The following is a 24,720-nucleotide window of genomic DNA, read 5'->3' as shown; positions in this document are numbered from 1 at the left end:
TGGGGGGAGTGTGCCAGCCCTCCATGATGGATCAGGATCAGGATGTGCTCAGTCTGGGGGCTGCAGCTGCCCAAGCGGGGAATGGTGGGGGCACTCACCTCCAACATGGACCGTTTACTTAGGGGGTTTCCCTCCCTCAAGAGAGAAGCCTGCAGCCCCCTAGAGTCTGTCTCTTTGCTTCTCAAAATGAAGACACTCTCAGATCTCTTAGCACTTCTGTTCTCTAGCCCAGCAGACCCTCTGGCCTTTGCCCAAGCCCCTCCTAGACACAAACATACAACATAGGGATCCTTGCAAGGCAAGGAAAATGGCCTCCTAGTACTGGGTGCTGAGCTTTGAGTGATGACAACCAGCTTCCTACCTAGTTTCTGCCTAGCAGGGGAAAGCCAGGCTGGAGGGTCGGCTTGGGCAGAGCCTCTAGGGTTAGGAAGTTGGCTGCCAACTCTCAAGGTGCAGCACCCAGAACTGGGGGGCGGGCATCTTTGCCTAGCAAGGAGCTGTACACTGGGCAGGAAGAGGAGAGAATTTGGTGGAGTGGAGCCATGGCAGGGAGGTGAAGGAGTAGGAGTCTCTGCCCCAGAGAAGAAGCTCAGTGTGCAGGAACAGGCAGGTAACACAAACAACAGTGTGAGATCATGAGGGGTTGGTTCTCCTGTGCCAGTGGAGGGAGGGGGAACTCCAGGTGACCAATGGCATCAGGCTGTTTCTCCCACCGCTGTCCCTGGAGGAACCTTGTGATGTGATGGACTAGCCGCAGTCCTCTAAGAGTGACACTTTCCCCCACTCCCCTGGGGAAAAGAGGCAAATTTCTGGGTCTTTACTGCCAAGTATTTGTCAGCTGGTGAGAACTGGATGCATTTTGATTTACAGGCTTGTCTCTTTTAGGTGGTCCGTGTGAAGATTCCAGAAACTAACATTCAGTTTCAAAGACAGCATATTCACATGGACCCTTTGCTTTCATAAAGACCCTGAAAATGCTTCTTCAGCTACCTGCGGGCAAGATTTTTAATCCTTGCCCACTAATACTTTTGTTAAAAAAAAATAGAGGCCGGGCTCGGTGGCTCAGCTTGTCATCCCGCGCCTTTGGGAGGCTGAGGTGAGTGGATTGCCTGAGCCCATGGGTTCGAGACCCGCCTGGGTATCAAGACCTCATCTCTACAATAAACCAAAAAATCAGCCAGGCGTGGTAGCGCATGCCTGTAATTCCGGTTACTCGGAAGGCTGAGGCGGAAGGATCGCCGGAGCACAGCAGGTCGAGGCTGCAGTACTGCACTCCCGTCTGGGCAACTGAGTGAGACTCCAACTCAAAAAAAAAAAGAGACTGGGCTCGGTGACTCAGGCCTGTGATCACAGCACTTTGGGAAGCCAAGGCAAGAAGAGGATTGCTTGAACCCAGGCGTTTGAGACCAGCCTGGGCAACATAGTAACACTTTGTCTCTACAAAGAAAAAAAAAAAAAAGGCCAGATGTGATGAGTGCCCCTGTAGTCCCAGCTATTCAGGAGGCTGAGGTGGAAGGATGGACTGAGGCCAGGAGGTCGAGGCTGCAATGAATCGTGATCGTGCCACTGCACTCCAGCAACAACAACAAAAACAAAAGAGAGATAAGTAAAATTTAAAAACATATATAATGCAAGCCAATCTTTTTTAGTATTTGACTCAAGCTGCTACTATGTCAAACTGCTCTGGATGATTCTAAATGTTATTCCCAGTTGCTATGGACATCTACTTGTGGAGTGTCACCAACAGTTCTTGATCTGGGACCCCACTTGGAGTAACACCGAGGCAGACATTGCAAGCTAGAAGTCCAAGCATTGAATTCAGCTCCCATTTGTGTTTAGGTTGCCCTGAGCAGTTAAAAAAATTGGATTAAAAATCCAGAGAATTTACATGAAAATCCAGCTTTTCCTGAAAAGTGAAAAGCTTCAGGCAACACAAGCCATGTCAATAGTTGGGTGGAGCCGGGTAGTAGCTGCCTCTCTGAAACCCAGCACACAGCCTTCTTTCTGTTGGCCTCCCTTCCAACGTCTTCCTCCTTTCTTACCCCTAGGCAGGTTCACTCATTTAAGCCACCTGCTTGGCTGCAAAGAGCTTTTGGATCTGTGTACCCCTTAGCTGCGTTTCCACTTGCAATGAGCTGCTTGGGTATTTTCCTAGCCTTCCTCCAGGAAAAGACCACTTTGCAAAGGTCAAAGGAACCCAGCCAGGGCAGTGTGGTTCAGAGGTGGGAGGCTGTGGTGTTAGCACAGAGCTGCTGTGAGTCATCAAATGCCCCGAATACTCTCCAGTTAAGTGGATCATGCCCTTTGCATCTAAATGGGTTACAATCTTTAGATGCATGCAACATGCCACTTTGATGGTATAAAAATTCATTTAATAGTTTATCAGAGTTGCCGAATACCTGCTAGTTTCTTGTTACTGAATTCTTCTTGATCAATAGATATAGGAAATAAAACTACTACTACTTTTTTTTTTATGTTCAAGAGGGGATGTTCTCATATGAAAAGATTAGGGGACTGCTGCTCTATAATAATTGTCATCTTCTGACTCTTTTGTGCCTGTACCCCTAAAAGAATCTTGAAAAGCAATGTATTCAGAGCTCTTTTAAATGGCAACTACAATGCTATAGTTCGGCATCATAAGTGAAAGTTGTTGTAAAGGAAATAATATCCAGTATATCGCAAGAATTGACATTTCAGAATAAAACTGTTACATCACTTTAAAAAAATGTTTCCAAAAGGACCCAAATGCCACAGCAATCAGATAATGATCATCATCCACTACAAAAATTCAAGAGCAAACTCTTCTTTAACACGAAAGGATTTTATATCATTTTTTCTCCTTGAATTTATGTAGCCTTTATTTGTAGCCCATCAACACAATAAATAAAAATTTTAATTTAAAAAATTATGTGCACTTATATGGCTCTGGCTCTAAGTCTTAATTTTTATTGACAATGTATATCTTAATGAGGTGAATATGGCTTTTATTCCAATTAGCTTATGTATTCATGGATGACTAATACTACCTATTACTAGACTGAGACAAGTTCAGCATACATTCTTTTTTTTTCAGCATACATTTGTTGCTATTGAAATTTTTTTTTTATTTTCCTATTTTTAAAATTATTTTTTCAGCTTACATTCTAATTCTAGGTTTTTTGTTTTTTTTTTTAGCTGGAGTCTCACTCTTTGTTGCCCAGGCTGGAGGGCAGTGACACACTCACAGCCACTGCAGTCTTGACCTGCTGGGCTCAGGCGATTCTTCCACCTCAGCCTTCCAAGTAGCTGGAACTATAGATGCATGCCACCATGCCTGGCTAGTTTTTGTGATTTATTGTAGAGATGAGGTCTCCCCAAGTTGCCCAGGCTGGTCTTGAACCCCTGGGCTCAGGTCATCCTCTTGCCTCAGCCTCCCAAAGTGCTGGGATGACAGGCTGAGCCACGGTGCTGGCCTTAAAGTTTTTTGTTCACACGTGCACATGCATAAACAAGAAATATCATCACATAAATAGATGGTGGGGCTGGGCACGGTGACTCATGCCTGTAATCCTAGCACTTTGGAAGGCCGAGGTGGGAGGATTGCTTGAGGCCAAGAGTTTGAGACCAGCCTAGGAAACAGAGAGAGACCTTGTCCCTACAAAATAAAAATTAAAAAAATCAGCAGGTTGTGCTGGCGTGTGCCAGTAGTTTCAGCTACTCAGGCGGCCAAGGCAGAAGAATCTCCTGGGCCCAAGAGGTTGAGGCTGCAATGAGCTGTGATATTGCTGCTGCATTCCAGCCTGGGTAACAAAGTGAGACCCTGACTCAAAAAAAAGAAATAGGTGATGGAAGTAGTTGTTTTAATGATAAAGTATCCTCAGATTCTTCAAACTCCTTCTGAATCATTTGCCAAAGTCTCATGGCTTGCCAAAATCAGTTGTGATTAGATCCCACTTCAGTCTCGTAGAGAGCAAAAATAAGAAACCATCTGATGAACACAAGTGTTTATTTCAAGTCATTGGAGGTATTTGCTTTCTCTACACTGACTCTAAGACTTAATTCTGTTTTGCTGGTGCTCTGTTGAAGCTTGCTTATGGCTCGGGCTGCATACCCCAGTAAAATTTAGAATGGGATAAGGTATGCATTTCTTCAGCAAAGTAGGAGACAGGAGGTGAAGAGGGCACCCTGGCATCAAACTCCATCTCAGATAGTACTCATAGAAGTTGAGGAAATTAATTTGATTCCCTTAAAACCAGCCTTTTTTTTTTTTTTGTGAATCCCTGGAATGTCTTCATGGATCCACAGAGTACCCCAGTTTGAAAATGGCTACCCTGGAAAAAGGACTGCATTCTTGTAGTAAAAGGGAAATACGGAGACCTCAGCACAGCCAGTGATTGTGTGAATAACATACTATGTTTGAATTGCAGGCACAGTTGTCTTTTGTGGCCCATTTTATGGGAGCTCCCTGTCAAGGTTCTCCTTAGCAATTATGAGGGGGTTTGTGCTGGGAACCCCGGGCTCCCTGTGAAACTGCGTGGTTGGTAGCTAGACGAGCACCTGCAACCCTGGCCTCTCTGAATAATAACTGGCCTCAGGATGTCATTTGCTTGGCTCTTCCTTTCCCCTGGGATTCTTTCTGAGCACGTAATCTGGGTCTGGTTGTGCCCTCCACTACCCACCTCTCCCTCTACCATAGCCTGGCTTGAGGAACAAGTCTTGTTCCTTCCTAGGTATGGTTGGCTTTCTGTCCTTACCTCCCTCATCCCCCTATACACAAGCCATCTCCTCAGGTTGATTTGCTGACTTGAAGAGGATAGTTCAAAGCCAGCCAAGACTGTCTAAGGAGTAGCGGATGGAATTCGCCCTTTTGTTCTCCATTTGTTTTTCTTCTTTTTAGTTCTGGGGATGTGCAAGAATCTCATCATAGTTTAGCTACAGTGGCCTCTGGAGGTAGAGCCAGTGTCCAAGGCTGCTCCTGGCCATTCAATCTGTTCCCACCAATGAGAATATCAAGGGCCTCAAGAAAAAGAGATTTGAGTTCGTTCTGGGGAATACCTGGGAAATTCAGTCTAGGACATTCAAAGTGATTTTAAATCAAATTTAGCCGCTTAAATGGTGACTGGATCTATTGGAGAGGGTGAGATCACTGGAGAGTGTGTACAAGGAGAGAAGAATGTCAGAAACAGGCTGGACTTGGTGGCTGAGCCTGTAATCCCAGCGCTTTGGGAGGCCGAGGTGAGTGGATTGCCTGAGCCCACGGGTTCGAGACCTACCTGGGCAACTTGGCAAGACCTCATCTCTACAATAAAATAAAATAAAAAATTAGCCGGGCATGGTAGCGCGTGTTTGTAGTTCTGGCTACTTGGAAGGCTGAGGCGGAAGGACTGTGGAGCCCAGCAGGTCGAGGCTGCGGTGGCTGGGAGTGTGCCACTGCATTCCAGTCTGGGTGACAGAGACTCCAACTCAAAAAAAAAAAAAGATACGAAGAGTTTGAGGACAAAAAATGTCAGGAAAGGTTGTGATCCAGAAGGCTGTAAAGTTTATGTGTTGAAGGTCCCTCCCTTTCTTTTTACATACTTGTAAAATAATTGAATGTGGAAACAGTATGTCTCCATCATCACACTCACAGGGTCACAGGGTGCTTGTCTACTCACTGGTTTTGGAGACGTTGCAGGGCACTACGCATATTTCGTTTTGTATTTCCATTTCTTTTAAAAAGAATTTTAAAATATTTATTTATTTAGAAGAGGACTCGCTATGTTGCCCAGGCTTGGTCTTGAACTCATGGGCTCAAGCAATCCTCCCACCTTGGCCTCCCAAAGTGCTGGGATTACAAGTGTGAGTCACCGCACCCAGTTTGTATTTCCACTTCTTAATTCAACTTTTACACTCAGTAGGCATTATGATTAGTAAGATAAAGTTTAGTACTTATTATATGCAATCGGAAAAGTTTTTTTTGTTTTTCTTTTTAAACAAAAAAGGTAGAGCATTAAGCTCCATTTGTAGAAGAAAAAAAAAAGTCCTTGAAAAACCAACCCAAGGCCAGGTGCAGTGGCTCAAGCCTGTAATCCCAGCACTTTGGGAGACTGAAGTGAGAGGATTGCCTGATCTGGGCTTTGAGACCAGCCTGGGCAACTTAGGGAGACCTCGTCTCTACAACATATACAAAAATTAGCCGGGCGTGGTAGTGCACACCTGTAGTTCCGGCTACTTGGAAGGCTAAAGCGGGAGGATCGCCTAAGCCCAGCAGGTTGATGCTGGGGTGGCAGTGAGCGCGCCACTGCACTTCAGCCTGGGTGACAGAGTGAAGCTCTGACTCAGAAAAAAATAAACAAAAGAAACAAACAAAAACAGCCCAAGCCAGGGGATAGAGGATGAAGGAGAGTGGGCCCTACCAAGTTTCAAGCCTAGTTATTAATTTATACAGATGTGGCCGAGCTTGGTGGCTCAGCCTGTAATCCCATGCTTTGGGAGGACGAGGTGAGTGAATTGCCTGAGCCTGCGGGTTTGAGACCCGCCTGGGCAACTAGGCGAGACCTCATCTCTACAATAAAAAAAAATTAGCCGGGCATGGTAGCGCGCGCCTGTAGTTCCAGCTATTTGGAAGGCTGAGGAGGAAGGATCGCCAGAGCCCAGCAGGTCAAGGCTGCGGTGGCCAGGAGTGTGCCACTGCAGTCCAGTCTGGGTGACTGAGTGAGACTCCAACTCAAAAAAAAAAAAAAAAAAAATTATTCAGATGCATCACAGGCAAGTCAATCAATCAGGAAACAACAGGTGCATCATTAACTGGCTTCACTTTTTAGGTCAGCGGGGCTGGGTTGGCTGCAACAAACAAGATTTTACATTTCTTATTTCCACAGAGAAATTCAAAGACAGAAAGACAGACAGTTTATGTATTCAGAGTCTCCATGTTATAGTCACACAACCCAAAACACACTGTAGAGGTATGAAGACACATAAGCACACAAGAATGAGAAGAAGTATTTAGATGCTCTTTTTGCATGGTGTTTGTTGTTTGCCAAGGGGCTTTGCCACTGTAGAACAGTTTTGTTATAGACCTCCTTCTATAGGGTGTGGACCGGTTATCAATCTGCCTCCGTGGGAGAATGGGCAGCAGTATAAACTCTAAGTGAGAACTCTCTTGGTCCAAAAGACTGTCAGGTGCTTTAATTGAATCCATTTATTAGCCTGTCTCATCAGCCCATGCTCCCAAGACTGTGTACAGAATATCAATATATATCTAAGGCCACAAACTTCATGATTTTGTTATTAAAAGAAAGTTAACTGTTTTAAAGCTTGCTGGTAGAATTCCATCCATAAATATTTGACTAGAGTTACAGAGTTACTGGCAGACTGCCTTCAAATTGGTTTCGTTGGTGACATTTTCAGCTGAAGCCTGTGGGAAATTTACCAAATGAAGAGTCAAAAGTAAAGCTCTGTCCCCACATGTGATTTGGAAGTATCATAACTGGCTATTTGTGGGGCAGCTCTTCTTGGGCAGCCAGATCTGGTCAAGTCCATCTTGGAATGTCTCCGGCATCTACTTGGTTTTCTCCAGGCCTTCTGTTCCCAGCGATCCAAGACTTTGCATCTCACCTACCCGGCCCTGCAGCAGCCCCCAGCTGGTCCCTGTGCTTCCAGTCTCTCCCATCTTCCATTCAACTATGTCACAGTAAGATTTGTAAGTCACCATGCCCCCTCAGTCTTCCCCCTGTTTAAAAATCTGAGGGCCTTGATATTGCTTATTGAATCAAGTAGGGTTTTTTTTTTTTTTTGAGTCGGAGTCTCTGTTGCCCAGGCTAGAGGGCAGTAGCACGCTCATAGCCACCCCAGGGTCGACCTGCTGGACTCTGGCTAATCCTTCTGCCTCAGCCTTCCAAGTAGCCAGAAATACAGGTGTGTGCCACCATGCCCGGCTAATTTTTTCGTTTATTGTAGAGATGAGGTCTGCCCAAGTTGCCTGGGCTGGTCTCGAACCCGCGGACTCTGGCAATCCACTTGCCTTGGCCTCCCAAAGTGCTGGGATGACAGATTGAACCACGGAGCCCGGCTGGGTTTGTTTTTAAATTTTTTTAAAGAAAGATTATTAGCATAACTACGACCGTATGCCTTGATGAAAAGTGACATGAGAAGTGGAGAGACTATTTCCTTTTTGGAAACATCAAGTAGGAAAGGCATGAAATAACTGTAAGAAACGGAAAAGACTCAGTTCAAAGCAGTGTCATCCAGGGCATGATGCTTACATGACTTGGGGTGCCGTCTTTAAGAAAAAAAAAGGAAGTATAGAAATACAAAATCAGAGACAGGTCTCGGAGGGAATCAATGCAAGCGAGGAGCCTCAAATTCAAGCTTTGTTAGCTTCACTGTAAATCTGCCGCTGGGTCAACCAGTGTGGTCTAATAACGAAGTTTATTTGTCTTCAGTTTTCACATTTGGATCAAAATGATCCATTCATGTGCTGTCAACTCAAACAGCCTAAAAGAGCTTACAATGAAAAGCAGCTTTCTCTGCACGTCCATCCTGAGTTCCATCCCCAGAGAGCCGCTGTTTGAGCTTTATCCTTCCTTTGGTATTTATTCTAAAAGGTTGAGTAGTACATGCTTTTACTTTTTTTTCCACGACTAATCAAATTTAAATAGTATCTATTGGCTTATTGCTATGACAGACGAAAATTTATCTTATTGTCGGCCAGTTCTTCCTACTGTTTAGTAGCAATGATTATTGCTTTTAGTTCTAGTCTTTATTTTATTAAAAAAATTTTTTTTTGAGTTGGAGTCTCTCTCTGTCACCCAGACTGGAGTGCAGTGGCTGCCCCCGGCCACCGCAGCCTTGACCTGCTGGGCTCCGGCGATCCTTCTGCCTCAGCCTTCCAAGGAGCTGGAACTACAGGCGCGCGCTACCACACCCGGCTCGTTTTTGTATTTATTGTAGAGATAAGGTCTCTCCAAGTTGCACAGGCGGGTCTCGAACCCGCAGGCTCAGGCAATCCACTCACCTCAGCCTCCCAAAGGCACGGGATTACAGCTGAGCCACCGAGCCCGGCTCAGTTCTAGTCTTTAGTAACTAACTTTAATTTTAGCCTTGTGTCATTTAGACATCGCTCCATAGTCTAAGTCAATCATCATTCGGCATGGGGTTTCCCTGTTCCTTTGCTCGTTACCCCGTTGTTCCCTTGCACACTCGATTCACGGTACCCTCTCTCCCAGCCCTGCCCCTTTTCCTCATTGAAGGCCTTTCCATCCTTCAAAGCCCAGATCAATTCTTACCCCATCCATAAATCTCAGCTCTTCCAATATATCTGGCATCTGTCTTGGAATGCTTCTCACTTGACTTCTGCAACAAGCAATTTAGCACTTAATTATGAAGCTTATTGTTTGTTTTTGAGCCCGGCCCCTCCCCCTCCCTGGAGCCAATCATTCTATCTCTTGCAAGGCTGGCTCTCAATACTTGTTTATTGGACTGAATCATTCTGTTCCCTCATTGCTCCAGATTTGTGCCTCTTACCTGCCTCACTAGATGATGAAAGTCACTCATTTTTGTATTTTCCCATCATGTCAAGCAGAGTAGGCACTCAGTGATAAATAATTGCTGAATAATTCTGGTCTTCTGCTTCATCCACATTCCCTTGTCGCATTTCTTCTGCATGTACTGGAAGGTAGCAGAGGCAAAGTAAAAGCATACTATTTAACTCTGGGCCATATCAAGTATATATTCCTGCCTCTGCTATTTAATTTTTTTTTTTGGGGGGGGGTCCTGGGTCTTACCTGTCGCCCAGGCTGGAGTGCAGTGTAACAATCACAACTCACCAAAGCCTCTATCTCCTGGGCTCAGGCAATCCTTCTACCTCAGCCTCCTGAGTAGCTGGGACTACAGGTGTGTGCCATTTTGCCCATCTAATTTTCTGATTTTTTGTGGAGATGAGATCTCCCTATGTTGCCCAGGCTGCTCTTGAACTCCTGGGCTCAAGCAACCCTCCTGCCTCTGCCTTCCCAAGTGGGAGAGAGAGAATCATGCTGGGACAGGTGTGAGCTACCGTTCCTTTTCCCTGCCTTTTTTTTGTGAGCATAGAGCTCCTGAGAATGTTGTCAATTGTGGCATTAAAAATGATCCTTCAAGGCAGTTTTTGTGTGCAGAAAAGATTATGCAGAGGTTTTGTTGTTTCAAAAATTAATAATTAATGTTAAAAGTCCACACATGAGGTTCTTTTTTAAACTTTTAAGTTGAGTTTACAAATCTTATTTTTCTATTTGTAAGTCCAGTAAGTTTTCACAATCACTTTTAAGGGAACTTTTGACAAATATTACTTGGTCCTTTTTACAAACTTGACTAAACAGCCTGGAACACATTAGATCTCATTTATAATTTAAATGTGCTTGATTTTCCTTTTTTTTTTTTTTTTTTTGGAGTTGTAGTCTTGCTCTGTCACCCAGGCTGGAACGCGGTGGCATGCTCATGGCCACCCCAGCGTCAACCTGCTGGGCTCTGGCGATCTTTTCACCCTAGCCTTCCAAGTAACCGGAACTACAGGCACATGTTACCATGCCTGGGTAGTTTAAAAAAAAAGTTATTGTAGAGATGAGGTCTCACCAAGTTGCCAAAGCTGTTCTTGAACCCCTGGACTCAGCAAATCCTCTCACCATGGCCTCCCAAAGTGCCAGGATTACAGGCTTAAGTCACCATGCCAACCTGATTTTCCTTTTATAGACTACGATTGTTTGTTTTAACCAACAAACGCTTTCTAAGTACTTAAATAACTGTTATAAATCTAACAAGTCAAACTCACAGATATGGGAATACTAAAATCTCTTAACTCTTTCAATATTATATAATTAAAATTACAGCTTTAAATCAATAACTCAATTATATATTTTAAATTGAAGTTACAAGGCTGAACTGTTACATGAAGAGGCCAAATTCTCATATGAATACTTACAATGCCAAATATACACGCATCCCTTAATACAAAACTATATATAAATAATACAGGTTTGATTTTCTTAAACATTTATAAGCTCATATTCAAAAAGGAATTAAAAGATGCTTATCCATTATGAAAAAGAATGTTTTAGCTTGATGAAATTTGGGGATTGTTCTCTCTCTGATACTGGGAGGCTTAAACAACAAAAGCTTATTTCTCTAGTTCTGGAGCTGGACATCTGAAATCAACGCCTAGTCAGGTCTTGGTGAAGTTTTTTCCTGGTTTACAGTTCACAGCGTTTTCATTGTATCTTCACTTGGTAAGAGAGATCTTTTCTCTACTGTCTCTTCTTATGAAGTCACTAATCCCATTCATAAGGGCTCCACCTGTAGGACCTAATTACCTTCCAAGGCCTCACCTCTAAAATACCTTAACATTGGAGATTTGGGCCTCAACATGTAAGCTTTAGGGGGACACCAAGATTCATTCCACACCACTTTTCCCCTTGATTTGGGGAGTTATCTTTTCAGCTTGTTGAAGGTTCATTAATGCCAGGAAATGTTGGTTTAGGGCACGAGTAAGTCCTCATCCAGGACTAAAATGGTCTGGCAGACCTCTTTTCATAGTTGCCGGGTAAATGGCCTCCAGCTGGCGAGATCTGATGTCCACTGGAGTCCACAAAAACTGTTCCTAGTTTTGTCTGTCAGGGAAGTCTGTTATCTAACTGTTTTTCAGATCTGTGACCTGCAGTAGCAAGTTGTTCCAAGCTAAGAAAGCAGCCATGCTGGATTGGATTTTTCATTTCTTTGGCTCCCAAGATATGCAAACCTCAAGATGTTAAATCTTAAGGATTTTAAGTCGTAAGTCTTTGCATCTAACTCTAATAACCCTTGAACTAATAGAATCAGGCATTCTTCTAATACATTTCTTACCTAGAAAAGACATTCTAATTTTTACACATTAAAGTATTATCCAGTTGAATTAGAAACATGTCTTTTGACTTTGACTGGCATGGTGGTCACAATGTCTGAGCACATTCTATGACCAGATGTGAGCCAGGGTAAGTTTAGAAAATGAAGTCAAAGAGGGCAGTGTGTTCAACTAGTGCTCATTACTCTGCCTGATTCCGCATGTTGCTGGGGGAACAGAAACCTAAAGCTGGATCAGAACGTGGTCCCAGCCAAGCCTTTTACAGCTACAAGCATTCTATAGAAGGACACAGCTGCGCATCCTCCGAAAGTCTAGAGGTCAGCTAGCGGTCAGGAAGGGGGCTTATACCCTACAGGGTAATTTGCACAGAAGGGTTCATGTTTCCTTGCTTGGGTAGTTTTCTCAATGCCCAGAACAGTGCACTGTAGGCCATTAATGAAGCTATTTTGAGTGGATGGACTGATAGATGGATGCCAGGCTGCACCAGGCAGGCCCTTTCCTGTCAGTACATAAGGCACACGTATAGAGGAGACTGTTCATGAAACTACCATCTGACATGCAGCTAGATCCCAGTAACTGCAAAATTCACCAGTGGAACAGAGGAGACTGACTCAGTAAGGAACTGAGATGGCTTTTATAAACACTCAAGGTAATATAGCAACAGCAAAGTAAAAGCCCTAGAACCTCGCTGCCATGGGCAAGGAGACTGTTGAGGCCTGGGGTGTGATGGGTATGATGTGTGAATTACAGCTTAAAAATGCAATCTTGGTTTTCTTCAGGTGCTCCTTGATACTTTTCTTACGGGCATTGCTGAGTGTAAGCCTGTGCCTGCAACACCAATGTGGATGGACAGGCAGGCAGGAGACCTGGTTTTGCTTGTGATCACTAAAATAACAAGTTTTCAGTCTGGGTTCTCCCTAGACTTTCTTAAATGCCATCACAAGTAACACTGTAGACAAGAGAGCAAACTGATTGGGAGGTGCTTGTTTCTAACACAGCACGTGGATTCCTGCTTTCTCACTGTTACCTGCTGTACAGTTATGGAGGAAAACAATTGAACAAGAAACAGAATTATAAAGTCTTTGTTACCTGTAGCAAAGAAGTACATTCATTTTGTGAGGTGTTGTAAGAAGAGTAATAGGGAAATCATATCATAATGTGTGTGTGTGTGTTGGGGAGACAGATTACAAGGCATTCTTAGGAGGACAGAAGATTTTAGGAGCTGCTAAATGACAAACTATGAGATCTTAATCAGAAAGAAGAGGATACTTTAACTGCAGGGCTGGGCCTGAGGGAAGTTCTGAGGGTACTGAATGAATGGGGAGGGGTGGTAGAGGTGGGGATGGAGTAAGGTGGATGCTGGGAGGTGCAGTGGGGACTCTTGGGGAACAAGGTCATTTGTTTTTGTCAAGAAGCATTAGTCCTTACTGTTGAAGGGATTTGAAAAATACCTAGATTGAAAATCATTTTTTTTTTTTGAGTTGGAGTCTCACTCTGTGGCCCAGACTGGAGTGCAGTGGCCCCTCCCGGCCACCGCAGCCTCGACCTACTGGGCTCCGGCGATCCTGCTGCCTCAGCCTTCCGAGTAGACGGAGCAACAGGTGCGCGCTACCACGCCCGGCTCATTTTTTGATTTATTGTCGAGATGAGGTCTCGCCAAGTTGCCCAGGCAGGTCTCGAACCTGCGGGCTCAGGCAATCCACTCACCTCGGTCTCCCAAAGTGCTGGGATTACAGACTGAGACACCGAGCCCGGCCGATTGAAAATCATTTAAAAATCACATCCACAAGCATTTTTTTTGAGTATCAGTTGTGTGCAAGACACTGGAACAGTCTGTGCTTTTCCCCTTGTGCTTTATGTTAGTGGTTGCTTCTTTTAATTGTGCATGGATGGGAAGAGTTAGCTATATCTCATATCACTGGTCTTTTTTTTTTTTTTTTTTTGAGTTGGAGTCTCACTCCGTCACCCAGGCTGGAGTGCCGTGGCACACTCCCGGCCACCGCAGTCTCGACCTGCTGGGCTCCGGCCATCCTTCTGCCTCAGCCTTCCAAGTAGCTGGAATTACAGGCATGCACTACCACGCCCGGCTAATTTTTTGATTTATTGTAGAGATGAGGTCTCACCAAGTTGCCCAGGCTGTTCTCGAACCCGTGGGCTCAGGCAATCCCCTCACCTCGGTCTCCTGGAGTGCACCCGGTCGGTCATTTTTTATCAAGGGGGCACAGGTAGTCAAAGACTGAGCCAGTCTTGATAAGACATTTGTGGGCTCTCCTTCATGACTCTTTTTATTCTTATAAACTAAAACTCAAGTACAATGACACAGTGGCTATAGTGTTCCCTACAACTCTTCACAATATGGCAATTGCTGACACGATTTCTTTCCCATCATACAGCCCCAAAGCAGTGAGATCATGAGGTAGGCAGCAAGAGAAAACAGTATTTAATCTGTTCCAGGAGGGTGCCGTGGGAATACAAATATTCTTCTTTCCCCTGAGGTTTAAATACACCGACATGACCAAAAAATGCAGGAGTGATGCTACACACCAGACAAGCCCATATCTCATCACCTAATTAAAACATTTTAATATAATGAATTTAAGCAGCAAAATAAATTGGCATAGCAGTGAGTCAGGGGTGATTCCAATGGAAGTGACTGCAGAGCTGGCACTGCCATGCTGGGACATGCTGAGCCTCTCCACGTATCTCCAAGTGACGCCCTGTTTGCACGTTCGCTCCAGTTGAGCAATGTGAAAAGGCGGCTTTATCTGGCAGTCTCCCAAAGGGGGCCGGACTGTCCACGCATCTCCATCTTTTGTCTGGCTTTGAAAGCTGGATTTTAGCAACCCAAGAACACCGGATAAGGTAGCTGGGTTAAGTGTATTCCCAGAACTGTGGGTACAGGGTTTTCCCAGCTGGCCTGGAGTTTGTTGGGAACAGATTGTTTACAAAGACAAATCTCAGGTTCCTTGATCTTGGTAGTGGCAGATGTGAAAAGTTCATGGTGGTGTTCTGTGCTGCTTTGACATGAGATCAAAGATGAGTTGTCTCTTGTTTCAAGATGGCGAGAGATATTTTGGAAACATTTTGAGAGCAATTGTTCAAGCTTTTACCACCTTGTTTGAGTTTTCTCTTTATTTATTAATTATTATTATCATTATTATTATTTGAGTCTGAGTCTCATTCTGTTGCCCAGGTTGGAGTGCAGTGACACACTCATGGCCACCACAGCTTCGACCTGATGGGCTCAGGCGATCCTTCCGCCTCAGTCTTCCAAGTAACTGGAACTGTAGGCACACGCCACCGTGCCTAGCTTATTTTTTTAATTTATTGTAGATATGAGGTCTCACCAAGTTGCCCACACTTGTCTTGAACCCCTGAGTTCAGGCAATCCTCTAACCTTGGCCTCCCAAAGTGCTGGGTTGACAGACTTGAGCCACTGTTTCTGGCATGAGTTTTCTCTTTTAAATTACCTTTTTTGCCTCACGTCTTAGCTATGGAAACAAAAAGGAAAAAAAAAACTAAAATAAGTTGACAACAAGGACAAGTGAGTGCATTTTACAATGGAAAAAACTTTGAAACCATTCTGACATACATTGGCTGACAGCTGGGTTCTGCCACTTACTGGCTCTGTGACAGTGGACAAGTTCGGATTCCTCGTCTGTAGAGTAGGAATGGTAATGCAGATTCAGTGACAGCGACAAAATGCGAAGCTGGAGCTGATCTTCAGAGAATAGAGGTTCCTTGGCTGAGAGGTGCATACTCCATTTATGGATGGACATCCCATACTTTCTAGATGCTTCTGTGATGGGGGATTCCCATCTTGTCACTTTGGCAGGAAAGTCCCTTCTTACCATGTGGGTTGCAAGGGTGTTGAAAGATTTCTTTTCTTCCCGCTGTAGCAGTGAGAGTCAGGGGAGCCCCTTTTTACCCCTTGAATACTGACGGAAAAGGTGGGCAAGAAAATGTGGAGAAAGTCACATGGATGATGTGGTTTAGAGGTAGAGGCCCTGGACACAGACTCTATCCTTGCCATCAGTTACAGGACTCTGGAGATGGAGTCCTGGCTTATTTCTAGGCATATTTCACTACAGGCTGGTCTCCACTCCTGTGCCATCTACCCCTGGCCCCCATAAATATTTAGTTTAATTTTTTGTTTTTTTGAGTTGGAGTCTCACTCTGTTGCTCAGGCTGGAGTGCAATGGCATGCCTACGGCCACCGCAGCCTCAACCTGCTGGGCTCCGGCGATCCTTCCAACTCAACCTTCCAAGTAGCTGGAACTACAGATGCATACCACCATGCCTGGCTAATTTTTGTGATTTATTGTAGAGACGAGGTCTCATCAAGTTGCCTGGGCTGGTCTCGAACCCCCGGGCTCAGGCAATTCACTTGTCTCAACCTCCCAAAGTGCAGGGGTGACAAGATGAACCACTACGTCCGGCCCCCCATAAATATTTTGAAATCAGTAATATCAACACTGCACTGGACTCTTGCTCCTGTACCTTTCCTCCTCTTAGTAGCTACAATTCTTAATTTCTATTCGCAGGTATACTAATAATGTGGAAAACGTCTATTTTCAGTGAAGGGAGATTTGAGAAACTCTAGTTCCATCACAAACCTCACCCTTGTGGAGCTACTGCTTAGTGGGCAGAAGTGAGTCTGTGGATACGAGTGTGAGGGAAAAGAAGTCCTAGGCTTTTGGGACTTCAAGAGAAGATGAAGAGTTGGCAGTTGGATTCATTATGTTTGTGCTTAGAAGAGAACTATAGGCAAGATACACTGATTTTTTTTTTTCTGAGTTGGAGTCTCACTCTGTGACCCAGACTGGAGTGCAGTGGCTGCTCCCGGCCACCGCAGCCTCGACCTGCTGGGCTCTGGTGATCCTTCTGCCTCAGCCTTCCAAGTAGCCAGAACTACAGGCTTGCACTACCACGCCCAGCTAATTTTTGATTTATGGTAGAGACAAGGCTGATCAAGAACGCGCAGGCTTGGGCAATCTACTTGCCTTGGTCTCTCAAAGTGCAGGGATTGCAGACTGAGCCACCGAGCCCGGCTTATACATTCATTTTTAAGCCGCTGGTATTTATTTGGTATCGGTACCCAAGGAGCTGATGATGTCATCTAAAGAGAATGTAGAGAGTAGTGGTTTTCAACCTTGACTGCATAAAAGAAAGCTTTGGATCTTATAACATATACTATGCCTGGATCCTACCTCCACAGATTCTAATTTCAGAATCACTATTGGGTGGAATCTGGACATCAGGATTTTAAAAAGCTTCTTGGGTAATTTTAATGTGCAGTCAAGTTTGAGAATCGCTGCTGTACTCTTCCCTCCCCACCTTCTCTCCTCTCTTTCCTCTTCTTCCTCTAATCCAGCGATTCTCAACCTGAACTGCACATTGCCTGGGGAGATTCTGAAAATTCAGATGCTCATGCTATATATACCCAGATCAATCAAATAGGAGTTCCTAGAGGTGAACTCAGGCATCTCTAAATTTAAAGACTGGATTCAATTGCTCAGTTCAGAGCTAGATGCTTTGAGGATGTCAAGTAAAGACTGAATTAACATTGTAGACGGAGAGATGAGTTTAGAAGATGTAGTATAAATGGAGCCTTCAGTACAATGTTGATGAGAAGTAATTATAGTGTTTCATTCCTGACTTTAAAAGAGGATGTTTCCAGCATTTCCTGATGTTAGATTATTATGCTAGAGAAGGTCTTTTCTATTCTTCTTTTACTGAGTTGCCTTTTTGAATTTTATCGGATTCTTTTTCCACATCTATTCACATGGCCACATGGTTTTCATTTTTAATTTGTTAATGTGTAGAACTACATTATAGATTTTTCTAATATTAAACCATCTCTGCATTCCTGAGATAAAATCAACTTGATCGTGGCATATTATTTTTTTTATTTATACTGTTCCATTTGGCTTTGCTAGCATTTTGTTTAAAATTTTTGCATCCTTACTAGTGACATTTAAAGGGCTGAAGATTACCCTTTCCCTAATGTCTGAATGGTTTAGGTATCAGGTTTATGCTGGTTATGTAAAAGGACTTGGGGGCATATTTCTTTTTTTTTATTTTCTGGAGGAAATTATATAAGACAGATTATTTCTTTCTTGAAAGATTGGGAGCTGGGCTCGGTGGCTCAGCTTGTAATCCCACGCCTTGGGAGGCTGAGGTGAGTGGACTGCCTGAGCCCGCGAGTTCGAGAGCTGCCTGGGCAACTTGGTGAGACCTCATCTCTACAATAAACCAAAAAATTATCCGGGCATGGTAGCGTGCACCTGTAGTTCCAGCTACTTGGAAGGCTGAGGCGGAAGGATCACCAGAGCCCAGCAGGTCGAGGCTGTGGTGGCCGGGAAGTGGCCGCTGCACTCCAGTCTGGGCGAGAGAGTGAGACTCCAAAAAAAAAAAAAAAAAAAAAAGACTGGGAAAATTTTTGTGTAAAGTCATCTGAAGTTGGTGTTTTCATTGTAGACATATTTTAAAATATTGCTTCAACTTCTTTAATAGTTATAACATTATTCAGTCTTTGTAATTTGCTGAAAACAGTTGTAAAAAGTTGTAGTTTTCTAGCTCCTAGCCTCCCTTACTCCTGCATCTAAGTCTAATGTTTGCCAGCCAAATTTCTTACTTTCTTCATTTTTTTTTGCAATTAACATTTACTCTCAACACACTGAAAACTGGCTTCCATTGCTTTGACAAAATTGCTGATGAATTTCCATGATGCCATCTCAAAAGAATTCTTTTTCAGTTTTTTTTTTTTAACCTTTATGCTTTATTTTGAAACTGTTTACCAGGTGCTCCTTTCTGAAGCTTTCTGGTATATTTGAGAAACTTCTTTTTTTGAACTCTGTCTACTTCTGTGGTTGTATTTTAAAAATCTCTTTCCTAATCTCCTTTCTCTTTCTTTCCTAATGATGTGAATATTGACACTTGCAGGCTTTCATTCTTAGACCACTGCTCTTTTCATTTGATGCCTTTGCTCAGATAATTTCATCTACTCTTATGGTTTAAAATTCACTCGGGATAGATAAGATTTCATAGAGTCTGAAGCTTATATAATTTTGAGACCTCCCTTTAAGAAAAAATAAAATGAAATTAAGTACAAAGTCTGACTTTGGAAGTAAGGGGCCTGAAACTTAAGCTTCATTCAAATTATAATACATGTGTCTCTGGCTACATCTCTCAAGTTGTAATATCTTTTTTGACCTATTTCCTAAACTTAAGATTTGTAAATTAAATTATCTATTGAACTTATTCATCCCCCAGTGAAATTTAAGATGTCCTACAGAGTAGAGGTTCTAATACATGATGCAAATTTATTTGATATGCTTCCTATTGAGAAGTAGGGTCTGTGACCCTCTTTTTGAGTCTGAGCTTTATGTCTGCTTGTCCAATAGAATACAGTACAAGTAATAAGGTGCCAAGTTTAAACATCAAGAAGTTGGTAACTTCCACTTCTTGTGTTTTGGAATGCTTGCTTTTGGATCCTAGACATCATGCTGTGAAAAAGTCAGGGACTCATACGGAGAGCCCACATATGGGTGTTTGAGCTGACAGTCTGGAAGAGGTCCGAAAGTAGCCAGCATGAACTTGCCAGCCATATGAGTGCACCATCTTGGAAGTGGAGCCTCCAGCTTCCAGTCAAGCTGCCCAAGTGGGCACCATGTAGAGCCAAGATGAATTCTGACTCTGCCCAAATTGTAGATTGGTGAGATAAATACAATTGCTGTTTTTATAACCTTGAATTTTGGGGTGGTTTGTTATATAGCCCTGGATAGCTAGAGCACACAGACACCTCAACTTTTCTTTCCCCTCTATGCCTAATCATAATTAATGATGGTACCAGTGACACTGTCACACATACATTATGTGAGCATTCATTCTAAATTTTTCCTATTCCTTCATATCCAATTAATCACCAAGTTATGTAGTTTTTGATTTTGCTTCTTAGATTTCTAAAAAATGTCTTCCCTTCTTTGTTCGTAGTGCCTTCTGTATCTCTTGATATTTTGCAGAAGAATTCTAATGTATTTTCCAGTATCTGTCTTTGTCTTGCTCAAAATTGATTTCCTGCACTGTCACCAAAATGCTCACAAAATAAATTCCATCCTTGCTACTATTCTGCTTAAATCCTTTTGATGAAATAAGTATAAAATAGTTAAAGCTATAATGCAGCTAACATATTGATCAGCTGAAGAAAGATCAGAGTTTGCAGATTTAAATTTTATAACATTAACACATACATATATTCTTTTTTTTTTTTTTTTTTGAGTTGGAGTCTTACTCTGTCACTCAGATGGAGTGCAGTGGCCGCTCCCGGCCACCGCAGCCTTGACCTGCTGGGCTCTGGATATTCTTCTGCCTCAGCCTTCCAAGTAGCCAGAACTACAGGCGCGCGGTACCATGCCCGGCTAATTTTTTGATTTATTGTAGAGATGAGATCTCGCCAAGTTGCCCAAGCGGGTCTCGAACCTGCGGGCTCAGGCAATCCACTCACCTCAGCCTCCCAAAGCGTGGGATTACAGGCTGCGCCACCGAGGCCGGCTTATACATATATTCTTAAGCAATTTTCGGCAGGCATCCTATCCTTCATCTTGCCTTTATCCCCACCCTATTAAACAACTACAACAATAACAACATATTACCTACAAAGTATTAAAAAGCAGGCTGCCTTAGATTTCCAATACAGTGGTTAAAAAACAAAACAAAACAAAACAGTATCTGTGGGATTTGAGGCGGGTACAGTTAGCCAAAATTTTAATAGCTAAATTTAATACTCATGGTGAGAGAATAGAATGCAAAAAGGAATACCATCTATTTATGCCTTCTAGAAGTAAAAAACAATTCTAGGTATTATTTGTAGTTTCTCTTGTCCTATTTGCAAGAAACTTCCTATGCCAGTTATATCATAAGACTGAATAATAATGTAGTAGCTACTATACTATTGCAATGATAAATATAGTAGCATTAGCTAATACTTTCAAAATATTGCTGATCTAATAGTTGAGCAATATTATAGGATAAATTATTTTCTGAAAGCTAGTCTGAAGGGACTAACTGCCATTTTAAAATCTTGTCTCAATGAGAATATTCATTTTCAACTTCCATGCATATAATTTAACAAACAATTTTTGGAGCATAGTGTGGAAATGTCTGAAGTAATTTCTTTCTGTCATATCAATGATAGTTTGAATCTGAATGTCCTTTAGTCAAAATTAATACTTGATATTTGGAGGATGCACATATTTAAGAGGATGTGGTACAATGTTTTTTCAATAAACATTCCCATTATTCCTTGCTATTTTTCCAGGTCAGAAAAATGTTTGAAAATTATGTTCTAGGTGGGCTCGGTGGCTCAGCCTGTAATCCTGCGCCTTGGGAGGCTGAGGTGAGGGAATTGCCTGAGCCCGTGGGTTTGAGACCCACCTGGGCAACTTGGTGAAACCTCATCTGTACAATAAATAAAAAAAAAATTAGCCGGGTGTGGTAGCATGCGCCTATAGTTCCAGCTCCTTGGAAGGCTGAGGTGGAAGGATCGCTGGAGTCCAGCAGGTCGAGGCTGCAGTGGCCAGGAGCGGCCACTGCATGCACTCCAGTCTGGGTGACAAAGTGAGACTCCAACTAAAAATAAAAATAAAAATGAAAGAAAATTATGTTCTGAGACTGTTTTAAAGTATGACATCCAAGAATTGCCTTCAATTTGATGTCGATCAGCACTTTTCTTTTTCAGGCTGTCTTGGGTCTGCATTAGAGCAAATGACTCCCCTAAATCAACAGGCGGCGGATATGGAGATTTAGGAAGTAAAACTATTAAAACATCAACACTTAATAGAGAATTGAATACTTAGAAGACAGAGTCACAGGTCTGTATGCTACCCATGACTTTTTCAGAATCGTATTTTAATTGTGGGACTATCCAAGTATTACATGTTCAGAGCTTGCAAGTAATTGCAGTGCTGACACAGCTCTTATTTAGGTGGAGATTTTTAGCAGATTTTTACTTTTTTCACAGGTTTTTTACTACAGAAGGGGTTATGTTCAGGTGTGTGTATGTGTTTGTGAATGACATAATTCTGACCCAAATTCCACATCCAAAATATTTATTTTAGTCTAGAAATAATTGTATCTGGTAACCTGGCAACAAGTTTAACAAGCAAGAGCAAATGAAAGTAGGTACCTTTACCCCTCGTGGTAAGGGGGGGTTATATGTAAATTGGTCATAGGTTGGACCTTGACTTTTACCTTTATTTTCTGTTTTGTTGAGATAAGGTCTTATTCTGTCACCCAGGCTAAAGTGCAGTGGTGTGATCCTGGCTCACTGCAACTTCGACCTCCTGGGTTCAGATGATCTTTCCACTTCAGCCTCTCAAGCAACTGGTACTACAGGTGCACGTCACCATGTCTGGCTCATTTTTGTATTTTTTGTAGAGTCAAGGTCTCACTATGTTGCCCAGGCTGGTCTTGAACTCCTGGGCTCAAGTGATTCTCTTATCTTGGCCTCCCAAAGTGCTGGGATTATAGGCATGAATCACCACTTTAGTACTATTTTCTGTTTCGAAATTCTTCCTCTTCAAAAGTCTGGAAGAAAGAGAAAAAAGAAGAACTAGTTTCTTATTGCACACCCTTTACAAAAACATGGGAGGTTGTGAAAGATATTGCATGTTTTTCTAAGGACTCAAGTTACTAGACTTCAGTAAGTTTGGTTTTTGTAGAATTTAGGGTTTGTTCTCCCTTGCACAGATGAGAAGGAGAGAAAGGTTGAAAAAACCACGCCCAGGGTAAAATGATCCTATTGTAGGGTGTAGGGTTGAAATGAGAGGGAGGGCTAGGTATTCAGTAGAAACAGCTCCCAAGTCAGGCACCTGGTCCCATTCTCCCCACCTTTTATTTCCAAGTCATAGAAAAAACAAACACACAAACAAACAAACTTGGGCAAGGAAGAGTGAGGCAGGACAGATCACACAAATAAAAGAAGATCTCACCCTACTACTTAATTTGATTTCAACATAATCTCAGTGAATCCACAGAAGACTTATGTGACCTGAGATTTCTCATGATTGGAGCCTGTTGGTCCTTAGTTCTGCAGAGCCTGGAGAAAATCCTGAAGTTCTTACATTACTTTGGTCACACCCACCATCATCTCATTACCGTGTTGTGACTGAGTAAAATGTGAATGTGGCAGCATTTCCTGGATTTGTCAGCTGGGCCTTGTTTTCTGCTTCCTAGTCTTCTCATTTCTCATCATCAACATCACATCACGGGCTCTATTTGGGTCGCCTACCACCTAGTGACACACAAAACATCTTATAGCTGGGTTACTTGAAGACTGTGAGGCTTGCAAAGTAGTTACACCAGTCCAACTCCCTTAACCTCTCCTTATGATGTAAACAAATTGTTTACTCAGCTGTTTGTTAATATAGTCTAGGGCTATCTGTGAGTGCTACTGTTTTGCCAGATTTTAAGGTTAATTTAATATTATCATCTTGACGCTTTGGCTAAAATCACAACCAATGATGGTACTGATTTATTTCTGCTAGTATTGGACTTCTTGGGTCCAGAAAGTTTAAATAACTCAGGGAATCTCTAAAACCTTTGTGACTATGAGGTAGTCCTTAAAATTAGTAGATGGATCAAGTGAAATGATTAGATAAAATCTCTGTGGTTGAAATTTTATTGATTTACAGTTCATGATTATTCAGAGAAATGTTAAGTAAGTTTCTTTAATTGTGCTGTACTTTATTTATTATTTTCTGTTACATTTTTTTTCCTTTACTTCAATAGCTTTACGGGGTACAGATAGATTTTGGTGACATGGTTGCATTGTATAGTGGCAAAATGTCTGAACTTTAAGTGTACCCACCACTCTTACCTGCATATTGTACCTGAAAGGTGATTTTTGTCTTTCCACTCTTTCCCCCCTCTTCCATTCGAGTCTCCAATATCCATCATACCATTCTCTGTGGCTTTGCAGATCCTTAGTTTAGCTCCCATTTGTAAATGAGAACATGGGGTGTTTGGTTTTCTGTTCCTGAGTTAGTTCACTTAGGATGATGTTCTCCAATTCCATTTTGTAACCCGTTACAACTTATTTTCATTGTATAAAAAGGTGACATTCTTTTTCATTGTACTAGAGTGCCAAACTGTTCTTGATATAGATCAGGGTGAGGTATTCTCACCAGTGGAGTGCATACTCTGTGCCTGGTGTTAGGAGATTTACAAGCATTACCTCTAAAACTCACTTTTAAAATTTGATGTAGGTATAATTGATCCCATTTTACAGATTATGAAGAAGATCCCTGGAGAGGAATGGGGAAGAGGAAGAACACAGAATTATCAATTGACTGGGAAAAAGTTTACTGAATTAACTGGAAGTGATAAGCTAGATTACATTTCCTGCCTCAAAAAGTATGGGGCTTGACAAGGAAACAAAGATGGGTTTTAGAGGGAAAAAAAGACCTTTTTTTTTGCTCACCAGTAGTTGAGATTTATGAGACCAGTACCTACTGCCTATATACCTTTATGTTGCCTATGTGGAAGGCTCACTAAATATTCACTGGGTATTTACCATGTGTGTAGCATTTTGTTAAAGTGGGGGCTCCCATTAGTTAGTTGCTTATGATCAAATAATTTGGAGAATCTTTTTCTTTCTGCTTTTGTCTGGGAACTCTTATTTATGCTTTAGGAAGCAGCTCACACTTCAATCCCACCGGAGCACATCAATCAGGCATTAATTAACCCCTGTTGTAAATTTCTGCCTGTAGTGTATCTATTGTAGACGTCTTCTCCTACTGACCATGTTTATCTGTTAATGTGCCTGTCCTCTTTGCTAGATTGTGAGACTGTGAACTCCATGCTGTGGGGGCCAGTTCCTCTTCCCTTGCCCC

This window comes from Carlito syrichta, unplaced genomic scaffold (genome assembly GCF_000164805.1).
Source record: "Carlito syrichta isolate Samal-C Ts95f unplaced genomic scaffold, Tarsius_syrichta-2.0.1 Scaffold79992, whole genome shotgun sequence".
Taxonomy (NCBI): Eukaryota; Metazoa; Chordata; class Mammalia; order Primates; family Tarsiidae; genus Carlito; species Carlito syrichta.
The sequence above is the reverse complement of the archived record's forward strand: the minus strand, read 5'-3'. Positions refer to the sequence as shown.